This window comes from Camelus ferus, chromosome 1 (genome assembly GCF_009834535.1).
Source record: "Camelus ferus isolate YT-003-E chromosome 1, BCGSAC_Cfer_1.0, whole genome shotgun sequence".
Lineage (NCBI taxonomy): Eukaryota > Metazoa > Chordata > Mammalia > Artiodactyla > Camelidae > Camelus > Camelus ferus.
This window is the reverse complement of record NC_045696.1, coordinates 36,692,889-36,705,286: the sequence shown is the minus strand read 5'-3', so window position 1 is coordinate 36,705,286 and position 12,398 is coordinate 36,692,889.

The window sequence follows — 12,398 nt, the reverse complement described above, 5'->3', positions numbered from 1 at the left end:
TACTGTGAAAGCAGCTCTGTCTTGAGACCCAGTAAGACTTGATGGAGATCAGTGGTACTCAGGGAACCCTGGTGTGTAAGAAAGCTGTCTGGTGTGCCAGCAAGGACTCTGAAGATTTTGTTACATGCCTTTTTTTATCAACTAACTTCCCATACTGGCAAAACTGTGTTTGCTTTGCTGAGGAATTCTGATAGAGCCTGAGCAAATTAACCTGACATAATAGGTGACCATTTAAACAAAGCCTCTAATCATGAACTGAAAGTTACTATATCCATGAAGACATATATTTTAGTAGAAGAATGTCACTTCATTATAAAGTGGAAGTAGTATATATGGAACAAGGCCCAGGCTTATGAAGACAGTATACACAGTTGTCAAGAGAAATTCTCTTGTATTTCCAAGGCATGTATTCCAGCTATAATTCAACTCTCCATCAACACAAACTAGCAGATCTATGAGGATTCCCTGTCATTAGTTATCCAAAGGAAAAATAAATAAATAAATGAGATAAATTAAACCTGACGACTCTGCACAAAATGCTGGCATCACCCAGATGTGGACTAAAACACTTATCCTACTTGTGGAAGTGCATTTCTTATCTGCCATTCTTCTTTTACCAATACTAACACTAGACCAACTAAATACCTTATATGCAATTACAGTATTATATACAGCACTGATTCTAATTAAGCACCTGGAGAGTTGCTTACTTGCAGGAAGAATTAAGTCATTCTTCTATACCCAAGGTCTCACCATGTACCACATCATACAAAAGTGGCTGACCTCAAGGGAAGGGGGGATGGTGTACTATTACTTTAAATGTCAATAATTATAGTGCTATACACAGCACTATACAATCTATATAATTCATTCCTTCTCATATGAAAAGTTTCCTGAGAGAGACAGCATTTTCATATTAATTTTGTATCCCCAGTACGGTACACAAAATGGATGCTTAACAGAATGCTGATCAAAAATAAATGAATTAAAATTATTTTGTAGATTCAGAAAATCTGATTAAAACCCACAAAAGAAATAAGATCAGCATAATGAAATGTTCAGAAATGCAAATCTAAGTTGCTTTTTTGAGTTTAACATAAAAATAGTGTTTTGTTGATATGGTTACAGAGTACTGGCTGTTTCTTTCAAATAATCAACTATATTTAAAAGCTACAGTTTAACACTTTTCTTTTCAAAGAACTGAGCATTCTGCCCTTATGATGACAAACGCTTTGTACAACTGAACTATATCCAAGACACCAATTTCATTTTGATAACTGTCTTTCCAACATCATTTGCAAAGCATTTGTATTTACAGCCCTCAAAGAAATGATATTCTGGTGAAGAGCAATAATCTGACTATCCTGAACCTGTGAGGTTTTCGGCTTCTACTTTCTTTGCTGTATTTATTTTTGTTTATTTTGATGGATACAGATATTATCAGTATGGATAGATTCAGTCAAATCTAAAACCTTTTTTTCTTATTGGTGATTACTAATATACCTTTTTTTTTTCTTTTTTTTCATTTTCAAAGATTAGTAGGGCTGCTATGTGACTACACAACTTTAACTCATCCACTGAAGGAGAACTGAGCAGTTGCAGTCTCTGACCTTCCCATCACATTAGTACACACTGAAAACATATGGAGCGCAAAAAATGAAGCTCAGTCCTTCAACTCCTTACTCAATCACTGTCTGCTAGAAGAAATGTAAACAAATTATTACAACAAGCACTGCAAATGAAGTATGCTTAAAAATATTCTGAAAGTACAAAGCTACTTTCTTGAATACAATATAGATTTAATCAACTCATGTTGGGAAGAAAGAAATTTTCTTCTATCCTTCTAGCTTCCTCTGGTTGGTCTAAGAATTAAATTGACATGAGACAGATTAACAGGAGAAAATCAAACAAAACTGTAATAACATGCACACCTGGGAGAGACCCAGGAAGACTGAGTAACTCACCAACGTGGCCAACACCTTTACCTTAAATGCTTCAGGTAAAGACAAATGAGAATGTTGCAGGGAGTTGTTTGGGACCCCAAAGAGGAGGAAGGCAATTTCCTGGACATGGAAAAGCAAATATTTGGTAAACAGATGTTTGCTGGGCTATGCAGAGACAATGGGACACAGAGAGGAATTTTAACACATAGACTTTGCTAGGTTCCTCCCTGTCTACACACCTAGATCACACTACAGGTATCTGTGGTGACAGCTCCCTTCCTGGAACAGGTAGGTCCCCTATCGACATTCTTCAGGCGGTTCTACGGAAGACCACAGTTTCTTCCTGAATCATTGGGGCCTCGACTGTTTTCATCTCAAATAATCTGCATGCCAAAAAGACATTTTGCAGTGGCAAATTTTGCTCCCCTACAATACATCAAATTCTTAAAAATTAAATATGTTATTAGAAAGGAAGCACTTTTTTAATTGTTATAAAATTTCCAGAAACTAGTCTAGTCTCCAACTTTTAAGGATGCTCAGTGTATTTTTGATGAATAATGAACATGAATGATTATAATAACAACTAAATGAAAACTTGAGTCATTTTTATTAACGTTTTACACTTTGAACTGTTTATAAAATTGTTAGAATGCACTATCGAATCTGTAATTTCCACCTTTCTAAGAATTTTATTGTAAGTCTGGTCTCATTTAAATTCTGTCATCACTGTTACACCTTTCTTTTTCCTCTGGGTGTCTGATAGAATAATCAACTGGAGTTTTAAAACTTGAAATGAATCTTGATTTTTATAGTCCACCTATGAAAACAGTATGATTACTGTCAGGTATTTACTTTATCCACTTTTCCTTCCAAGCAATCAATAAGGAATTGTTGAGTAGTATTTTAAAATATCCAATCTGTGTGCTGAAGTTACTGTGGGGTCCACAGACATCTGGCAGATTCCTGCTCTAAGGCTCCTTAAGCATCCAGTTACTGCCCTTTAAGGATAACGAAGAACATTCCTTTTTTAACACCTATCTGCCTCAGCTGAACTAGCTACCCTAGGCAATGATCAGCCTTACAGTGACCAGAAGCCTAGCCAACAGGGCCAGTCACAACCCCCTACCAAAATCCCTGGCCCTGCCTTCTCACGACCCTCTCCCTTCCCTGTTAACCACAGTATCAACCGGAGACTTGTGCACAAGCCAATCATGCACCTTATGACCCCTTGGTACCTAATGTAACCCTCTCTAATAAAAGACCTCAACAACCGACCCCTCTTATCTGTGACCCACTGTTGCCTATAACAGCGTGTCTAATAATCCCCTTTACTATCTTCCTTCTTTTTCTCTGGTAAATTCCTTTACTGATTGTGTACCAGCCCAACAAATCCCATGACAGTTATGCTAATTAATGTCAAAATAAAATGAATTATTTATAAACAAAAGTTTTAAATTATTTGGATTTTTGAAACATTTAAGGAATTTGTTTGCTTTGTATGAAGCATGCCAGAACACAAATAAACAATAGTTCATTCCACGGCCTTAATAAATAGGAACAAATCTTCAAAACAGTTTTTTCTGAGGTCAAAATGCTAAGAACCCTATGGTAATGTTGTTATTATTAGAATTACAAAGAAGTATTATTACATAGGACCTCTAAAATCTAAAACTAATAATTACTCTTCGTATGTTTTTTATGGTCTGATCCTCAGAAGTCTATAATGCAGTAACAAAATAATTGGTATCAGCCAAAATTTAATACCCTAGCTTTGCGCTGAGTGGTTTAATCCATATCATACTTTTAAATGCTATTTCTTAGGAGCAATCCATAATTATTCTTTTCAGTGACATATTTTGTCCATCAGTTGAGTCTTTTAATATCAGATACTCACATTTCCTCCCAGATGGACACAGAATATAGGCTGAGAAAATGTTTTCATTTTCAGACTTGAATCAAAGTATAAATAAAAAACAATTAAAATTGTCTTAGACAAGTATGTGTATCATTCTCTAATGCATTTATTTTTTTCCATGAAGACATTTTTATTTCCACCTAAATATTCATGATTTGGTGCCTCATATTTCATCAAAAAATGAAGAAAAAAATAGTGAGAGTCCAAGCGGTTGCTACTGGTCTTTCTGTTACTAATACTACACTAGTTTAAATAGAAATTCTCTTCTTGTCACCTTTCATCAGTTCTACAATGATACTGAATTTTAAATGTTCCAGATCAGTGGTATTTATTACTGAGAAATAAATGTGACTTGCAGGTTGAACATCCTGTTTTAACTTATACATTAAACTAAAAAGTAACAGCAGATGGAAGTGTTGGAAATGTTTCCACTACATATTTTATTTGAGCAATACATTTATCATTACTGCTTACAGCAGAGCTATGAAAATTGAAAGTTTCCCCACAAAAGCAGGTCTCAAAATTTCTCTCGTTTCCTTGACTTTTAAGTAGATCTGCAGTAGACAAAAAATAAGAAACTATGAATTCTTTTGGTTCTAGTAGTGAAAGGGTCTCATGTTGAGCTGTCAAAAATACTTGACCTTAAATGTACACATGTTGCCTTATAATTTAAATTAAGTACTTTGTTTTATGAAATAATATTATTTTACAGATCTTACATAATACCATATTAATATATTTCAAATCAAACTTAAGTGTATAACTTTACTGAAATACCTGGTCTCAATCTACACTGATATTTTCAAAGAAGAAATAAAGCATGACTGTAAAGATCAATCGACCCTTTACTCTGAGGAAAGCACCTGCAGACTATGACAGAGCTGCAAGTCCCTCACAAACGGAACTGTAGGCTTTCAGTGTTTGAGTTTCATGTTTATACTGGCAAAGATGAAGCAACTGGTAAATGTGAGCTGCATAAACCCGAATATACTCTTCAGGACTAAATCTGTTACTCACGCTATTTTTCCAAATTATGTAATTACTACATCAAATACACAGTGACTGTGAACAGACTATACTACCTGCTTTCCTGGGTGTGTGGATAGCATTCTGAGGATATCTGGATGTTTTCACATTAGCCTTCTAATAAATTATGAATATAGCCAAACAGAAAAGAATTAAATGCCTGGTTATAATCAGAATTTCAGAAAAAAAATCAATGAAAAAAGCTAAGTGGGAAAAAAAAAAAAAAAAGGTGTGCTTAGAAACTCCACTTGCCCCTCCAGATCCATTCTCCACTCTGTCACATCTTATCCATACTCCAAGAGGCTGACCTGTTGAAGTATATCATCAGATCTCCTGTGACCTCCCAGCTGGGGAGGCCGGGGAAATTTTGGAGGAAGGGACGAGAGCAAGGTCAAGGCTTTACTGCTCCTGATTCCCTTCCTTTGAAGCCACGTCAGGCTGGCTGCCCCCCTTGAAAAGATGACACTACTACACTCAAGATGGCCTGTTCTACACAATTTCTTCTGGTTCTGAAAACCTCTCCTACCCCACATCACCATTATGCCTGGGAGGGTAACATTTGCTTCTGTTAGGCAGGTTCTGGGATTCTTCACCAATCTTTGTGGTTTTCTCCAAGACTCTAGCCACTTCTTTTAATTCAGCACTTTATACATAAACCATCTTCAAAGTATCCCAACTTGAGTGTGCCATCTATTTTCTTTTCTAATACAGCCATTGATACCAAGAGTGTCCTAAGACACTTGCCCTTAAAATGGGATTATGGGATTTGGTTGGTTGTATAATCCAGAAGTTCACAGATAACCTCCATTCTGGGGAAAAATAGGACACAAGTAACTTTTGGCATTTTGTGGCATCATAATTACTCAAATTATTACTGGTGGTAACACTGGATAAAACACAGTTGGAGGAAACAGTTTTGACTCATGGGAATCTGTGGCTATTACTACTTATAGGCTCAGAACTGACATAAATTGATTCCTAGAAGTCTACTTACATGCTTCCTGACATATGTAGGGTGATAAATTCTAGATTTGCTGGGAAAAATCTGACCCAAATTGCCATCTACTAGAGATTCACAATTTAGTTATTACACCAAAGTCAGTTCAAGAAAGAGCTAGTCCCATGATAAAAGTTGAGGCTGATCAGTTTGAAAAATAAACCTGCGTTAGGTTCCTCAAATGGATCTATCATCATTAACAGAATGATTTTAGATAAAGAAATACCCATACTTCATAATGTTTTAGGTACTGGCTCTGAACTCCTGCTTATCCTCAGAGACCTAAAATATTATCACATTTTACTGGTCAGAGTAAATCTTGAGTTGTCCTAACAATGGTTTCAGAACACAAAGTAGAAATAGAATATGTATTTAACTAACAAGAAGAATTCTCATATTTATTCCCTAGTATATGGAACAAAGGCTATTTTCATAGGAAGAACCAAGGAAATGTCCCTGTATCTCTTCCCTTCTTAAAAATAGCAAACCAAAACACCATGTCTGGGGGAATTACAGAGATTAGTGCTACCAACAAGGACTTGAGATGTGCATGGGTTGTGATTCCCAGCACAGCACCAATGAACTAGCCTGTTCGTTAGTGCAAAACCTTGATGGGTCATGGAGAATAACAGTAGATCATCAAAAACTTACTGAAGTACTGATGCCCATTGCAGCTATGGTTCCAGATTGGGTATCTCTATAGGCATGACTCAACACAGCCTTTAGTCTTGCTATGTAGTAAATAATTTATTTTATAATAAAGGCAGTAAGCAAAATCATAAATGGTTTGCATTTACATGTCAGAAAACAACTGTGTAACTTTACTGTCTTGCCACAGGGCTATGTCAACTCTTGAGCTGTCTTTTGTAACATATGGACAGTTTGTTATTTGCTAATCAGCTGGCACTCTGGAGAATTGATTAAGACAAACTTGTACTGGAAAGTAGAAGATAAACTACAAATGCTCTCAAGTCTGCCCAGTTGGTGTATTTTCCAGGAGTCCAGTAGCTTGGGTCATGTCAGAGTGTTCTTTCTAAAGTAAAAGATAGCACCAACCTCAAAAGAATATGCACAATATTTTGTGTATTTTAGAGGCAAAGTATCATGTATTTCAGTGAGCTGCTTGTATCCAGACACCAGACACCTATGAGCCTGTTTTTCAGTGTGGTCTGAAGACAAAAATTTGACTTAATCAAATTTAGGTTGTATAATTGTGCCACTGCTAGGTATAATGACTCAGTAGTTCAAATGGTTTTGCAATTATCTTCGGCATGCAAATGCTATGTGAAGTTTCCGGTAAAGCCCAGAAAGAAAATCAGCAAAATCCTTAGGGTAAGTCCTTCTTTTTTGGCAGGTGTTCTACATTAGAAAAGCAACCAGGCTTATGACTGTGCCCTTGTACAGACTAAATGACTGAATATGAGATGTCTAACGACCATATGAACCAAACTGCCCATTATGATGATAACTCAACAAACCTTAGCATTGTATGCATGCAGGCAGCATTCCTTTACAAAGTGAGTGTGAGCTATACAAAGCAAAGCTCTATCATGCTCTGAAAACACATGTGAACTGCAGAAGCAAATAACTAAGACCCATGGCACCTGTTCCCACTGTTTCACTGCCTCTCTCTCAACCTACATTTGTGGTCTCATGGAAGGTTTCCTATGACAAGTTAACAAAAGGGGGAGAGATGTGGGCCTTATTCACAGATGGATCTGTTTAGTGAACTAGAGCCAGGTGGGAGTACATGGCTAGTGCTCTACAATCCCCTTCAGAAATGGGCCTCAAAGACAATGGAAAGGCAAAGCCTCCTTATGGAAGTGGCTCTCCACATGGTGAGAAGGGAAAACAGCCTCACGTGGGTCTGCTGGAATGACACTTAGAACAAAGTTGAAAGTTAATCAAAAACTTATCTGGTAAGACATAAATGAGAAAGATTGCCAGAGTCATGAAAAGATTAATAATTTAAAAGGAATTAGTGTGCAAGAAAATGGATCCATCCTCCTAGTCTTAAATAAAACAAAAAGCAAATGTTTCTAAAAATATAGAGAAAAAGAGCACCATGAAAAAATAAATAATTTTTTTAAAAATCTGCTGTCAATTACAGTTACTCTGTGACCTAGCTAAATTTCCTGTTATAATGATTTTTCAGTTTCCTTGTTTTGAAGGAAGCAATTGCCAACATTTGCTTAAATTTACAACATCAGTTCACCAATATACTGAATTGCATCCTTGATCATAGAGGAGCATGATCAATAATTATTTTTGCCCTTTTTAGAAATGCTAGAAACCCATCTTAAATGTGAAATTACTGAATAGGCCATGCCTCATTATCATATAGAGGCAGGAATTCATAGTCTTAATGAGCCCGCCTTAACATTCTGAGTCTTGCTACTTAATGGATCCAGGTAAGTGATTGCTTAGAGCCAGTTGCTGGGTCATGTCAAGATTCTAGAGCTCACTATCATTTCAACAGGCTTGCAATTAGGACAGCTCAATTATCTAGTGACTTAACAGACCCAAGTTTTACCAAGGCCTATGCCAACTTCTGCCCATCTTAGCATTTATTGCCTATAATTAATAAGTTTATAATTAAGTGGCTTAAAATCTTTTTCTGGTTCTTAAAAGGCTCAAAGACTTCTCTGTCAAAGACTATAACAACATTGATGGGAAGTCTACATTCATTTGCTATGATTAGAAAACAAATTTTTTAACCAACTGAAAAAAAAAAAAGTTAAGAAATATTATCATGACCACTTAAACAGGAATATATCTGTCCATACACAGATTTTTAAAAAAGATTTCCTTAAGAATCCAACAGAAACTTCCTCTGTTTCATAAAAAAGCTTAAGTTGAGCATAAGGGGAAGCTGTCACTGTGCCCCTTTAAATTCACTTTCAACCTACTCTTGAATAAAGAACAAAAAGAATGTTCTTACTGTCTCTAATATGGCAAATTAGAATTCCTTCATTCATGTATAAAAATTATTTCGTTTGAACTGTGCATGTGGTATAGGACATACAACTGGGCGAAGCAGGAAAACATGAGAGGCTATACAAAGCCTGTTTCTGCCCTTGAACCTCCCAGAACCTAGTAAAGACTGATTGGATGCCTGCTAAGAGGTGAATCTCTAGCCCACAAGCAATTAGAGTCATAACTCCCTCAAGTACATGCGTTCACAGGTACACAGGCACCAGTTAGCTCTGTCAATTGTTACGTCCAGGCTCTGTTCTCCTTCAAGTGAGAACAGCCAAAGTCCTCTCTAGCCTCAGAGCTCAATACAAATCCCTAGGACCTGTAAATATAACAGCAGATAATCTTCACCTGCAACGTCAGAGATCATCTGTACATGATTTCCCCGGCCCCGTCACCTACTCAGGAGTGCACTTTGGCACTCTGGCTGTTATCCAGCATCGTACCTTTAGAAAAGCTTAGCTCCTGCTCAAAATAAATACATTAATAAAATAATAATATTAGTAATGGGGAAAGTGAATCAGAGATTGTAAGAGTGTTTAATAAATTTGCAGCTAAAAATGGTGTTGAATTTAATTCATCTAAATGTAATAAACTCTGTGGTTAGGAATTTGAATAAAAGTGTATTCTTGGGACCATCTTCAGATTTCAAGGTCATCTAATCAGATTCCTAACAGTTCTTCAGGGAATAGCATTGAGTCCTACAAATTTGCCTAAGAAAATATTTTTACCTTATACATTTTTATCACCAAAACTTGGACCTAAAGGCTTTAATAAGTGGTTTAGTTTTAGAATGTGGTTCTTCTAGAAGTCATCAAATGAATGCATTCATCAGAAATTTACACCAGATTATTCATAATGGTATAAGTAATATTCTTAGGCCATTTAATGCAGAGCAGGAAATTCCCTGTAGTGGATACATGGAGATAATATGTCCTCAGATCAGTTTGTTTCCAGAGGCTAGAATAAAATGTTATAATTTAAATCCTAAGATCTTATTTGGTTGGTCATATGCAGAGAATAAACTATGAAAATACAATGGAACCATTGAAATTATTAACTGGGAATTCTCATGTATTTCATTCTGCACCAGTAAAACATATCCCCTCTGAATAATAAAATATTCTTTATATTTATTTTTAAATTGCATAGATAATTTGCATATGGATACAATGTATAAAGTGGCTAAATTGTTCAATATAAAACTCAATAATTATTAGAAAAATTTTTTCAAATCTATCAATACATTACTATGAAATCATGTTCATAAATTCTAGAATTTGTAAAAACAGGTCTACGCCATCTTTGAAACTGTCACCCATTTTTCAGATACCTAGTAAATATAACCATCTGTGACTTTGATGGCTATGAAAGTAGATATAATATCTTTTCTTCTTTCTCTTACATTCTATTGTATATCTTTGTGTTCAACAAGCATAAAGATATGTCCCAAAATTTTTTGTAATGTAGCTGTAATGTTTCACAAAGCTTCTTCCATAATGTTCTAGGGTTATTATCCCTATCTGGAAGAAACGGATGTTGAGGAGAAAAGGATTCATTCACTTAACTATAGAGTATTTTTGGCTTCTGGAGCTGCCACACAGAGATGATAAGAAATACACAGCAACAGTATAAAGGACTCATTTCTTAGAAAAATATGTAGAAAATATTTAAAATACATATAAAGAATATACTTTTACTGTTTGATCATCCTGACTTGGTGAATTTAGGAAGAAAAGGTAAACTTTGATAGTAGAAAACAAAAAATAAACAAAAAACCTCAGGAGATTTTAAATTAAAAGCTTTAAAATCATTTCTATTAAGAAATATAAACATATATTTAAGGTGTCAATAAGAGTAGTAATGGGAATAGAAGGACGCAAAGGTATGTTAATGAAGCCAACACATGTACAACAAGTACATGTCGTATAAAATCTCAAGATAGCAAGTTTTGGGTATATTTTAAAAACCAATGGAAATGGAGATTTCCAGTCCTCTTCCCCAAAGAGTCTGCATCTTCAACTGTCTTGCCCTTGACAGGCCACAGTTGATGCAATTAGCCATTACTATTAACACAGTGCCTAGAAGCATAGAAGCACCAAGAGATGTCCTAATGAAACCCCTAGCTGGACCCCAAACATCCTCCTTTCTGCTCCCATTGTGTGACATCAACCCTAATATTTTATGGCAATGATCATTAATTACTTCTGATAGTACAGGAGCTCCCACTTTTATTTGCTGGCCCATTGTCAGGAGGAGAGGAAAGTAGTTTGACCCTATTCATAACATCCAATTCGGTGAAATTCTTTGTCCTCCACTTGACTGAAATGTTAACTCCCTGAAAACCAGGATCCTCAACAGATGTTGATAGGAACCACCCTTATTTCCAAAATCTAGTGCCGGGAACTGTACATTGTAGCTTTGGGGGATACCTCAATAGAAAATAAACTTTTAGTTCAGTACATAATGGCCTCCTAGAGTTCAGTGCCCTACCCCTGAAGGTTGTTGTCTCTAAGCTAGTTATTTGGCTGAGCTTCTAGCAGTATATTCCATCCTTCTAACAGGTCAGTTGCATACAAAAACCCAATGAATCCTATGGTTATCTTTTTAAAATTTTTATTCCTCCTTTACCATCAAATTGGCCCAGGTTTGAAGCAACATCCTATAATGTGTTTATAAATCAGACATTTCGTAAGCACTCAGAGAGCGGTGGGGATGGGCACACTGTAGATAAGTGGAACCAGCCCATATCTAAAGTAAATATTGATTTTAATTTAAAACAAAATCTTGTTATCTCCTCCAAGACGGAAGGGTCCCAATGTTATCACTCTGATCAATAGCTAGTTTGTCTTCCCAAGGAATGATGCCGTATCAATCTCCACAGCTGACTGATTAGACATTCAGAAAGAAGCAGTAGCTAGTAAACCCTGGTAAAGGGAGACTATGCTGTTGAGTCCATGCATAGCCTCCATCCCTGCCACGATGGCTACCCTATTTATGGGTAACTACCCTATTTATGGGTAACTACCCTTGTGTTATGCTGTGCTGGCATTTTAGGATTCAGATCTAAGCACTTTACCCTTCTTTTAGTTAGTAGTGGGGAATGCTCAAAGAAGCTAAAGGTAAGAGTTAAATTGCAAGGGTAGTAAATACCATAAAAGTCTGGATAACTTATTCAAGTAATTTTCTTGTGCCTTCTGGACCTAATCTGGTCTAATCTCAATTATAAAATTTCTATTACCTAAAGGGTTGTTGTACTCTTAGCCAAATTTATGACCCAGTGGATCTGATAATATCCAGGTTATGTCAGGTAGCAGTGTTTAAGCTATCACTTGCTTAAAGACTCTACCTAATCCATTTGGTTTTTACGTGTACTAGAATAAAATAAGCAGGGAAATGATGGGGACCACGACATCTGACTTTTTCAAGTTATTATTGATGGTACAGATTCTGAAATTTGTCTATATATTGTGAGATAAGGAAATCCAATATTTTGTATATTGTAAGAAAGAATAATCCAATCTAATTTTCTTCTAGTTGT